Source organism: Oryctolagus cuniculus, chromosome 8, assembly GCF_964237555.1.
Source record: "Oryctolagus cuniculus chromosome 8, mOryCun1.1, whole genome shotgun sequence".
Classification (NCBI taxonomy): Eukaryota; Metazoa; Chordata; class Mammalia; order Lagomorpha; family Leporidae; genus Oryctolagus; species Oryctolagus cuniculus.
In genome coordinates, this window is record NC_091439.1 from 118,072,494 (window position 1) to 118,083,343 (window position 10,850).

A 10,850-nucleotide genomic window follows, 5' to 3' on the forward strand; every position below is an offset into this window, starting at 1 on the left:
CCCAAGTCCTCAGGCCCCTGCACCCACGGGGAGACCCAGAAGAAGCTCCTGGCTCTGGCCTGGCCCAGCCCGGGATGTTACAGGTATTTGGAGAGTGAACCAGCAGTTGGAAGATTCTCTCTCTCTCTCTCTCTCTCTCTCTCTCTCTCTCTCAACTTGCCTTTCAAATAAAATAAATAAATAATAAAATATTTTTAAAAAAGATAAGGGAACAGAGGTAGAAGGACCCAGCATGGGGTAGTGTGCAACTTCAGAGACAACATGAGTGTGTACACAGAAAACCCCAAATAGCGCACGAATAACCATGAGAACTGAAACTGGAGTGTGGGAGTTTGAGATGGATCAGAGTCCCTGGAGAGAAGCCAGCAAATGAGCCGCCGAGCTTCAGGACACAGAGCGCACCGGCCGCTCAGGAAGGACTAAGTGGCTGAGGCTGGGCGGGGTCCCCTCCTCTCATGATGTAGGTGAGGAAGAAGGCGAGCCTCAGGCTGGGAGCGGACAGCGGGCGCCTCCCCTGCCCCGTGCTGTGCGGCCAGAACAGAGTGCCCGAGACCCGGCCATTTACAATGAACGGAAACTGATGGCCACGTCCTGGAGTCGGCTGGCTCCTGCTGGGGACTTCCTGCAGGCCATCCGTGCAGAAGGCAGAGCCGGGGCAGCGCGGGGAAGCAGGGGAGAGCACCGGTGACAGCGAGCCTGGCCTTGGGTGAGGGACCCACCCCTGCTACAGGGGCAGGAAGGGCGGTGCGCATGTGACCACACCCCCAGGCCCCGCCCCCAACATTGCCCCATCGAGGGTCAAGTTGCCCACACGTGAACCACGGCCCCGTAAACACAGACCAGCTGAGAATCACAGATGAAGAGAGGCCTCTGAAACACGGCTGGAAGCCTTCCGTGCATCCCGGGAGAGCGACCGCAGGCCAGGGAGAACAGGAGTCGGGGCTCAGTGCTCTTACGTCCAGGAAAGTCCACGCTAAAATCACGATGCGATGCCGCAGCTCCCACGAGGAACTGGAATCCCGGCCCGAGAGAACACAGGTGGGCGGGGCTGTGGTGCACCTGCAGCCGCTACGTGGTACTGATGGGATGCGGCACGCACAGCACACACAGAACTGGCTGGCGTGCTCTCAGAGATCAAGATCATGGAAACCCACGCCTCCCAAGAGACTCTCAGGGGAATTTTCTATCGGATCAACTGTCCAGAAGAGGCCAGAACTACTGGAGAGAACCCAAATTCCATGCCCAGGTGAGGGCATCAACAAAGGGCGGCCCATCCAGCAGCGGGGTGGGGTGCTCAGAGGCAGGGCTTAACCTCCAAAGCACGGAGCTTATGGACCGAGACGGAGTGCACTTCCCCTGCCATCCACGGGTTCACTCCCCGGATGCCAGGGTGGCAAGGATCCAAGACTGGGGCCGTCACCTCAAATCCCAGGGTCTGACCAGTGGGCTGAACCCAGGACTGACAGCAGGGGTCCTACCAGTGGGCTGAACCCAGGACTGACAGCAGCTGTCCTACCAGTGGGTGAACCCAGGACTGACAGCAGGTGTCCTGACCAGTGGGTGAACCCAGGACTGACAGCAGGGGTCCTACCAGTGGGTGAACCCAGGAATGACAGCAGGGGTCCTACCAGTGGGTGAACCCAGGACTGACAGCAGGGGTCCTACCAGTGGGTGAACCCAGCACTGACAGCAGGGGTCCTGACCAGTGGGTGAACCCAGGACTGACAGCAGGGGTCCTACCAGTGGGTGAACCCAGGACTGACAGCAGCTGTCCTACCAGTGGGTGAACTCAGCACTGACAGCAGGGGTCCTACCATTGGGTGAACCCAGGACTGACAGCAGGGTTCCTACCATTGGGTGAACCCAGGACTGACAGCAGGGGTCCTGACCATTGGGTGAACCCAGGACTGACAGCAGGGGTCCTACCAGTGGGTGAACCCAGGACTGACAGCAGGGGTCCTGACCAGTGGGTGAACCCAGGACTGACAGCAGGGGTCCTGACCAGTGGGTGAACCCAGGACTGACAGCAGGGGTCCTACCAGTGGGTGAACCCAGGACTGACAGCAGCTGTCCTACCAGTGGGTGAACCCAGCACTGACAGCAGGGGTCCTACCAGTGGGTGAACCCAGCACTGACAGCAGGGGTCCTGACCAGTGGGTGAACCCAGCACTGACAGCAGGGGTCCTGACCAGTGGGTGAACCCAGCACTGACAGCAGGGGTCCTGACCAGTGGGTGAACCCAGGACTGACAGCAGGGGTCCTGACCAGTGGGTGAACCCAGGACTGACAGCAGGGGTCCTACCAGTGGGTGAACCCAGGACTGACAGCAGGGGTCCTGACCAGTGGGTGAACCCCACCCTGAGGATGAACCAAACCAACCTGTGCGATGTGACCAGGTGACGACCAACTAGGAAGGGGCACCGAGGAATCTGGGGAGCTGATGAAAATACTGGAGATGTAGACACAGACGAGATGACCAGAGGCTTGACGGACAGGAGGTGGAGGAGGGTGGGGGAGGGAGGAGGCAGCTTGGAGCCTCTTTGTGTGCAGAGGCGCCTGTCCTGCCCCCCCTCGCTGCACCGCAGGGAAGCCCCTGGCACACTGTGGGGGTGGCATAGGATGGGGCTCCCTCCCACACGGCCCTCTCCTGCCCGCGCCCTCCTGGCCGCTGGACAGCGGCTCTCTCTGCCCAGAGCTTGCTCTCTGCCTCCTGTTTGGCATTGAACGAAGCAAGAAAGCAGGCTCAGTTGTTGCAAGGGCTGCGGAGACAAAACGGCCACTGTTCCCCTCCCGAAACAATGCTTCCCTCTGCCATCCTCCTGACCCTCGGGACAGCGGCCTTATCGCCGAGGCCGCCCACCCCCAGCCCCTGCGCGGCTGCTCCTCGCTCCGTCCTGTCCTCCCCCACCCACACTTCCACGGAGGGCCCGGCTGGCGGGCAGCCGGGAAGGACAGCGAGCACAAGGGTGGGCCATGCTGGAGTCCCGTTCTGCTCCCTGCACGCCAGCACTGCGGCCTGGAGCTGAGGGGTGCAGGGGCTCCTCGGGGGCTGCTCTGTGCCGGGAGGCACAACAGCTTCCACGGGCAAAGAGTCTGCACCGGCGCTTCTGCGGCTGCCCGGCCCAGCCGGCCATCGGGTGCCCGGTGGGGCCCGAGCCGGATGCCCCACCAGACCCCTCCTCCCTCGGAAAGGGAGGATCCCGCTCCGCCCCAGAACCCTGCGCTTCTCCAAGTTGGGTTTCCTGTGATACGGCTCAGCCCTGCCTCCCACTCCGATGGTCACAGTGTGCCCAAGGCTAGGGGAAGGCCAGGCCAGGGAGCAGCAGCCGCCCACACCTAAAGACCAACACACGGAAGACCCAGCCAATGTCACCGGCTGGCTGTCCAGGAGAGCACAGGGCACACAAGGACTGGGCCAGCAGAGACTCAGGGAGAGGTCGGCACAGCAGAGAGGCCCTGAGAACGGGCGGCCACAGCACGTCCCTTCCACACATAGGCCAACACGGGCACAGCGCCTGGGCTGTGTCCTGATGGCAGTGGGCAGGGCCCTGGCAGCTTCTAGATCCTGAGTGCCCGTCCGACGTGCCTGCTGGATGGGCGGCGGCTGTGCAGCGAGTGCTTGGGAAACACAGACTCTGAGAGGGCAGAGGGGGCTGCAGCAGGGACGTGGGGAGAGACAGGCCGCTCTGGGCAGACCGTGACCAGGCAAGCCACCTTTTGGTGACGTGGCTTCCGTTAGGAGTAGATGCGGCGAGTGGGTCCTAGTGGTTCCTTTTTGTTCGTCTGTCTCCACCTTTTATGCGGCAGTGGAGCGAATCAAACTGTGGTTTCGCGTCCGTCTCTCCCACGGCAGCGTCTGCAGATCCTGCTATGTTTCGGCCGTAATTACGCGGAAGGCTTTATTTTAAATGCCTGCAGATTTCGGATTCCTAGGGTGCGTGCAGTCGGGAGGAGAAAGGCCAGCAGCGGATGAAGCTGGGGTCACGGCGTCCCAGTGGGCATCCGTGTTCCAGCCTCTGATGCGCCCGGGATGCCATGGCCAGGGCTCCTACCGGACAGGAGCAGAGGAAGCCGGCTGGTGCCCTCCCCCCGGGGGGCACAATGGGCCACTGTCCTTCCTTTTTCTTAATCATCTTTCTTCTCTTGTTTTGTCCCAAGTCACTCTTTGTTCCCTTTGGAATCCTCCTAAATGGCCCTACTCCGCGTTTATTGAGGCGCGACCCAAGGGCTGTGAGGTTAAAGACGCCCCAGCCTGCCGCGGCAGGGCCCTGGAGCAGCTGACCTTCTGACTGCGTGGGAGTGGAGGCAATGCACCCCGTTCTTCTACTGGAGAAGGGCCTGCCCGCCACGTGACCAAGCACACGCTCAGCACACACGCAGCAGTTCCACGCTCGCACCGGAAGCCTCACAGCAGTTTGTCGTCCCACCCCGCGGACACAGCCAACAGCAGGCGAGCAGCCTCGGCCCAGCCACAGGAACGGACAGGATCGCTCACGCCAAAGCCGCACGACAGGCCACGGGGCTCCTGGAGGAGGGGTCTGCGCGAGGCACGCCTCTGGAGAGGGGACACGCGGCTTTGACATGCCCCTGTGAGCGCCCCTGTGAGCACCCTGTGTGCACCCAGTGAGCACCCTGTGAGCGCCCTGTGAGCACCCTGTGAGCACCCTGTGTACACCCTGTGAACACCCTGTGTACACCCTGTGAGCACCCTGTGAGCACCCTGTGAGCACCCTGTGTACACCGTGAGCACCCTGTGTGCACACTGTGAGCACCCTGTGTGCACCCTGTGAGCACCCTGTGAGCACCCCTGTGAGCACCCCTGTGAGCACCCTGTGAGCACCCTGTGTACACCGTGAGCACCCTGTGTGCACACTGTGAGCACCCTGTGAGCACCCTGTGTGCACCCTGTGAGCACCCTGTGAGCACCCTGTGTACACCCTGTGAGCACCCCTGTGAGCACCCTGTGAGCACCCTGTGAGCACCCTGTGTGCACCCCTGTGAGCACCCTGTGTACACCATGTGAGCACCCCTGTGAGCACCCTGTGTACACCCTGTGTGCACCCCTGTGAGCACCCTGTGTACACCCTGTGAGCACCCTGTGTACACCCTGTGAGTACCCTGTGAGTACCCCTGTGAGCACCCTGTGAGCACCCTGTGTACACCCTGTGAGCACCCTGTGTACACCCTGTGAGCACCCTGTGAGCACCCTGTGTACACCCTGTGAGCACCCTGTGAGCACCCTGTGTACACCCTGTGAGCACCCTGTGAGCACCCTGTGTACACCCTGTGAGCACCCCTGTGAGCACCCTGTGTACACCCTGTGAGCACCCCTGTGAGCACCCTGTGTACACCCTGTGAACACCCTGTGTGCACCCTGTGAGCACCCTGTGTGCACCCTGTGTACACCCTGTGAGCACCCTGTGAGCACCCCTTTTAGCACCCTGTCAGCACCCTGTGTACACCCTGTGTACACCCTGTGAGCACCATGTGAGCACCCCTGCGTTCCCTGCTGAGGGAAGCTAAGGTTAACTTCTCTCTTCCTTGACTTCAATGTAAGTAACCATAAAACCACCTGAAGGCAGTATCTGGGGAAACTTATCTGCTCAGTTTTAAATAAAGATTTGTTTACTTGAAAGTCAGAGTTACACAGAGAAACAGAGAGAGTGGTCTTCCCTGCTGGTTCACTCCCTAAACGACACAATGCTAGGGCTTCGCCACACTGCAGCCAGGAGCCAGGAGCTCCTTCCGGTCTCACACGGGGCGCAGGGGCCGGACGTGGGCCGTCGTCCACTGCTTTCCCAGGTGCATTAGCAGGGAGCCGGATTGGAAAGGGTGAACATACTTATTTCCCTTAAAATTTCTTGAAGTTACACTCCTGGGTGTCATGTGTGAGTGCACATGGGAATGCACGGGGGCCTCAGGTGTCCCGTGTGAGCACACACGGGAGTGCACGGGGCCTCAGGTGTCCCTGTGTATGTACACACGGGAGTGCACGGGGGCCTCAGGTGTCCCGTGTGTGCTCACACAGAAGTGCACGGGGGCCTCAGGTGTCCCTGTGTATGTACACATGGGAGTGCACGGGGGCCTCAGGTGTCCCTGTGTATGTACACATGGGAGTGCACGGGGGCCTCAGGTGTCCCGTGTGAGCACACACGGGAGTGCAAGGGGGCCTCAGGTGTCCCGTGTGAGCACACATGGGAGTGCACGGGGGCCTCAGGTGTCCCTGTGTATATACACACGGGAGTGCACGGGGGCCTCAGGTGTCCCCGTGTATATACACACGGGAGTGCACGGGGGCCTCAGGTGTCCCGTGTGAGCACACACAGGAGTGCACGGGGGCCTCAGGTGTCCCGTGTGAGCACACACGTGAGTGCACGGGGGCCTCAGGTGTCCCGTGTGAGCACACACGGGAGTGCATGGGGGCCTCAGGTGTCCCGTGTGAGCACACACGGGAGTGCACGGGGGCCTCAGGTGTCCCCGTGTATATACACACGGGAGTGCACGGGGGCCTCAGGTGTCCCTGTGTATATACACACGGGAGTGCACGGGGGCCTCAGGTGTCCCGTGTGAGCACACACGGGAGTGCACGGGGGCCTCAGGTGTCCCGTGTGAGCACACACGGGAGTGCACGGGGGCCTCAGGTGTCCCGTGTGAGCACACACGGGAGTGCACGGGGGCCTCAGGTGTCCCGTGTGAGCACACACGGGAGTGCACGGGGGCCTCAGGTGTCCTGTGTGTGCTCACACGGGAGTGCACGGGGGCCTCAGGTGTCCCGTGTATGTACACACGGGAGTGCACGGGGGCCTCAGGTGTCCCCATGTATATACACACGGGAGTGCACGGGGGCCTCAGGTGTCCCCGTGTGAGCACACACGGGAGTGCACGGGGGCCTCAGGTGTCCCTGTGTATGTACACACAGGAGTGCACGGGGGCCTCAGGTGTCCCTGTGTATGTACACACGGGAGTGCACGGGGGCCTCAGGTGTCCCTGTGTATATACACACGGGAGTGCACGGGGGCCTCAGGTGTCCCGTGTGAGCACACACAGGAGTGCACGGGGGCCTCAGGTGTCCCTGTGTATGTACACACGGGAGTGCACGGGGCCTCAGGTGTCCCCGTGTGAGCACACACGGGAGTGCACGGGGGCCTCAGGTGTCCCTGTGTATGTACACACAGGAGTGCACGGGGGCCTCAGGTGTCCCTGTGTATGTACACACGGGAGTGCACGGGGGCCTCAGGTGTCCCTGTGTATGTACACACGGGAGTGCACGGGGGCCTCAGGTGTCCCTGTGTATATACACACGGGAGTGCACGGGGGCCTCAGGTGTCCCTGTGTATGTACACACGGGAGTGCACGGGGCCTCAGGTGTCCCGTGTGTGCTCACACGGGAGTGCACGGGGGCCTCAGGTGTCCCGTGTGAGCACACACGGGAGTGCACGGGGGCCTCAGGTGTCCTGTGTGTGCTCACACGGGAGTGCACGGGGGCCTCAGGTGTCCTGTGTGTGCTCACACGGGAGTGCACGGGGGCCTCAGGTGTCCCGTGTATGTACACACGGGAGTGCACGGGGGCCTCAGGTGTCCCGTGTGAGCACACACGGGAGTGCACGGGGGCCTCAGGTGTCCCTGTGTATATACACACGGGAGTGCACGGGGGCCTCAGGTGTCCCCGTGTGAGCACACACGGGAGTGCACGGGGGCCTCAGGTGTCCCTGTGTATGTACACACAGGAGTGCACGGGGGCCTCAGGTGTCCCTGTGTATGTACACACGGGAGTGCACGGGGGCCTCAGGTGTCCCTGTGTATGTACACACAGGAGTGCACGGGGGCCTCAGGTGTCCCGTGTGAGCACACACGGGAGTGCACGGGGGCCTCAGGTGTCCCGTGTGAGCACACATGGGAGTGCACGGGGGCCTCAGGTGTCCCTGTGTATGTACACACGGAAGTGTACGGGGGCCTCAGGTGTCCCTGTGTATGCACACACAGGAGTGCACGGGGGCCTCAGGTGTCCCGTGTGAGCACACACGGGAGTGCACGGGGGCCTCAGGTGTCCCTGTGTATGTACACACAGGAGTGCACGGGGGCCTCAGGTGTCCCGTGTGAGCACACACGGGAGTGCACGGGGGCCTCAGGTGTCCCGTGTGAGCACACATGGGAGTGCACTGGTGTCACACGTTCTTGGAGCAAAGAAGAACTGCAGACGCATCATGATCCCCTCCCGGCAGCCCCGGCCTCGTGCTCGTGTGGGCACAGCAATCCCACCCTCCTAGCAGGTGCCAGGGCATCACCCCATGGCAAGGGGGGAGGGGGGTGTGGGTGGGAGGCCCATGGGCTGGGAGCGGCCTGCCGGGGTCTCGGGAGAAAGGCGGACCCAGCGCTGTGGCAGGGGGCGGCGCCTCCTCTCCACCCTCGGGGCTGCAGCAGGCCCCAGCCAGCAAGCCTGGGACGAGCTCAGTGTGGACACACGTGAGGACAGCAGGAGCTGGGCACTACCAGACTGGAGCGAAGGCACAGGGAAGCCGCGGCCCCGCTGCTGTAACTGCAAACAGGCAGGCGGCAAAGCTCCTGGTACGGGCACTGCTATGGCGGCCACCAGGCTGGGCAGAGGGCGCGGGGGCGCAGGACTGAGGCACGACGCAGCTGGTGGTCAGTGGGGCGGCCAGCCAGCACCTTCTGCTCGTGAGCAACTTGGCCACCGCCAGCAAGGGGCAGACAGACCGATGCCCCAGCGTGAGAAGTCTCCAGCAGGACAACACACAGCCCCAGGCTGCTAACTTGAACCCCACCCGGACCGAGGAGAGAGGGCCGGCTCCCACCCAGACTGGGCCGCAGGCTGGGCGGAGAGAGGCCCGGCTCCCACCCGGACCGGGCTGCAGGCAGGCGGAGAGAGGCCCGGCTCCCACCTGGACCGAGGAGAGAGGCCCGGCTCCCACCTGGACCGAGGAGGGAGGCCCGGCTCCCACCTGGACCGAGGAGGGAGGCCCGGCTCCCACCCGGACCGGGCTGCAGGCAGGCGGAGAGAGGCCTGGCTCCCACCTGGACCGAGGAGAGAGGCCCGGCTCCCACCCAGACGGAGGAGGGAGGCCCGGCTCCCACCCAGACGGAGGAGGGAGGCCCGGCTCCCACCCAGACCGGGCTGCAGGCCAGGTGGAGAGAGGCCCGGCTCCCACCTGGACGGAGGAGGGAGGCCCGGCTCCCATCTGGACCAAGCTGCAGGCCAGCCTGGACAGACGCATGTTGCATAACAGCTGCTGGTATTTCTCAGGGAAGGTACAGCCGGGGGAGGCACCGAGGCAGTCGATGCCAAAGCGGAGGAATTACTGACTACAGTCTGTGGCCGTGACCGGTCCTGGGCTGGGGAGAGAAAGACCTGGAAGAAGTGTGCAGGTCGGAATGTGGACTGTGAGAAGGGAGGCCCCGACTCCTGCTCTGGTGACTGCTGTGGCTACACAGGGGGCGTCTTTCATGCAGGAAGCGAGCGCCAAGGCCCTGTGGGCACAGGGCAAGCAGAGAAGGGGGAGACAGGGGCGGGGAGCGGGAGGGGGAGGGGTGGCGGAGAGATGGAAGAAAGAGGGAGGGAGGGAGAGAGAGGGAAAGGGAGAGGGAGAGAGGGGGAGAGAGAGGAAGTGGGGAGATGGGAAGGGAAGGTGTGTGTGTGTGTGTGTGGGGGGGGGAGAGAGAGAGAGAGAGAGAGAGAGAGAGAGAGAGAGAGAGAGAGAGAGAGAGAGAGAGAGAGAGAGAGAGAGAGAGAGAGAGAGAGAGAGAGAGAGAGAGAGAGACTGACTGGAGGCTGGCGCCGTGGCTCACTAGGCTAATCCTCCGCCTTGCGGCGCCGGCACACCGGGTTCTAGTCCCGATCAGGGCGCCGGATTCTGTCCCGGTTGCTCCTCTTCCAGGCCAGCTCTCTGCTGTGGCCCGGGAGTGCAGTGGAGGATGGCCCAAGTGCTTGGGCCCTGCACCCCATGGGAGACCAGGAGAAGCACCTGGCTCCTGCCTTCGGATCAGCGCGATGCACCAGCTGCGGCGGCCATTGGAGGGTGAACCAACAGCAAAAGAAAAGACCTTTCTCTCTGTCTCTCTCTCTCTCACTGTCCACTCTGCCTGTCAAAAAGAGAGAGAGACAGAGAGAGAGAGAGAGAGAGAGAGAGAGAGAGAGAGAAAGAGAGTAATGGATGGCAAACCTGGGCAGAGAGCATGGGAAGCATGGGGTTGGAACCACCACTCCCAGTTTTCTGTAAGTTAAGTCGGTTCAAGTAAACACAGAACAGAACGGAGCAGAGCAACTCAGCGTCACAGTGGCGGCTCCTGAGACCCAGGGAAGACGGCCGAGGCTGCAGGTCCCCCTGGTGCTGCCCCGAGGGCGCTCCAACCCTGCCAGCAAGGGCTGAAGCGAGATTGCAGCTGGCCCGGGGGACGGCGCCCTGCTGGGTGGCTGAGACAGGAGGGTCTTCTCTGGGACCAGGGACTGGGAGGCCGGCCAGGGCGGAGCTGTGTGATGCTGCCCTGTGGCCGTGTCCCGGGAGTTCCCTCAGGAGGGCAGCAGGTGTCTGTAGCCCTCAGGACTGAATCTTAGGCAAAAAGGAGACAGGAAGGCAGCAGGGGGCCCTGCCCTTGGAGCCCATTTTCATCTGCAACGGAAATGTCACTACCCAGGGGCCCCATCCTCTCTAGCCAGAAACCCCATGGCCGGGGAGCCGCCGGGGAGCCAGGAGCTGAGCGACCAGAGTCCCCCGCACACGCGCAGGGCGCAAGGTGAGACGCCCTCGCTGCTGACGGCTCAGAGCGCTGGGGCGCGGTGAGCAGGACACCACTCAGGAGGCACAGTGGGCGCGGGCGCGGCAGCCTGGCCCTCC

General features: G+C 62.8%; 1 protein-coding gene across 1 annotated transcript in view; it reads right to left on the minus strand.

The window, feature by feature from the left end:
• The window catches only part of ARHGEF10 (Rho guanine nucleotide exchange factor 10), a 117,705-nt gene extending 115,302 nt beyond the window's left edge, over positions 1-2,403 (minus strand). Inside the window, exon 1 of the mRNA XM_070047238.1 lies at positions 2,380-2,403. The gene's annotated coding sequence lies outside the window, so the exon portion shown is untranslated. The remainder of the gene's footprint in view (positions 1-2,379) is intronic.
• Between the last annotated feature and the right edge of the window lie 8,447 nt (positions 2,404-10,850).